Source organism: Cervus elaphus, chromosome X, assembly GCF_910594005.1.
Source record: "Cervus elaphus chromosome X, mCerEla1.1, whole genome shotgun sequence".
Classification (NCBI taxonomy): Eukaryota; Metazoa; Chordata; class Mammalia; order Artiodactyla; family Cervidae; genus Cervus; species Cervus elaphus.
In genome coordinates, this window is record NC_057848.1 from 60,004,114 (window position 1) to 60,005,398 (window position 1,285).

The 1,285-nt window shown below is 39.6% G+C and overlaps 1 non-coding gene across 1 annotated transcript; it reads left to right on the forward strand.

The window, feature by feature from the left end:
• The first annotated feature begins 343 nt into the window (after positions 1 to 343).
• Positions 344 to 477, forward strand: LOC122691093. The gene has a single exon (XR_006340332.1). It is a non-coding gene; the product is annotated as a small nucleolar RNA SNORA41 (small nucleolar RNA).
• The last annotated feature ends 808 nt before the right edge of the window (positions 478 to 1,285 follow it).

Sequence of the window (1,285 nt, forward strand, 5' to 3'; positions counted from 1 at the left end):
CACAAAATGTCTGTGACAGTGTGAGTTCATTTATTAATTCATTTTTTCATTTATTCTGAATTACAAAGGGCCCAGCTGTGTGCTATGGATTTGAAGATAAGAAATGGATCCTGTGCTCAAGAAGCTTACTTTCAATAGAGGGAGAGTGACAAGTAAGCACAGAAAATTAGTACAGTGCTCATGCTCTACTTTTCCACCAACATTCATCATGCCTCAGGAGAGAGAACCCATGTCTTCCTGGAGTTTGGGGCATAGTTTACATTAAGAAACTAATTTCTTTGAAATGGAAAGATACCCCTTGCTCTTGGATTAGAAGAATTAGTATCCTTAAAATGGCCATACTTTCCACAGCTACTGGTCTGCAGCTGTTCTTAAAGGTAGCAGCTGTGGCATTCCACTGTGGGAAAGAAACTGTCACACAACCCAACACCTCTTTCTCAGCACAACAGAAAGTGGGCATGTGTGTGACAAACACAAGGTAAAAAAAAAAAAAAAATGGCCATACTATCCAGAGCAATCTAGAGATTTAATGTAACCCCTATCAAATTATCCATGGCATTTTCCCACAGAAAAAATAATCCTAAAACCACTGTGGAATCATAAAAGACCCAGAACTGTCAAAGCAATACTGAGGAAAAAGAATAAAGCAAGAGACAACCCTTCCAGACTTCAGATAAATCTACAGTAATCAAAATAGTGTGGTGTTAGCACAAAAAATATACAGATAGATCAAGGGAACAGAATAAAGAGTCCAGAAATAAACTCACACACCTATGGTCAATTAATCTTTGACAAAGGAAGCAAGAATATACAAAGGAGAAAAGACAGTCTCCCCAATAAGCGGTGCTGCGAAAACTGCACAGCTAAAAGAATGAATTGTAGAACATTCTCTAACACCATATACAAAAATAAACTCAAAATGGATTAGAGACTTGAATATAAGACACGACACCATAAAACACCTAGAAGAGAATACAAGCAAAATATTCTCTGGCATAAATTGTACCAATGTTTTCTTAGGTCAGTCTCCCAAGGCAATCAAGTGAAGAGGCAGAATACAAATCCCCAGAGCCTCTATAGCACAGAGAATATGCTGTATCTCCAGGCCCGGCAGAAGGCTGGAGCTGGTGATGATCACACACTGATAACACTAGGAGGGCTGTCTTGTGGCAGAGAATGGGGACATAGCTTTCTGTGATGCTTCACTTCTTGAGGTTAAGAGACACAGCATGGCAGGGAGCTTTAATGGAAAACTTCGATGGCACTACTGGAGTTGTAGAGGGTG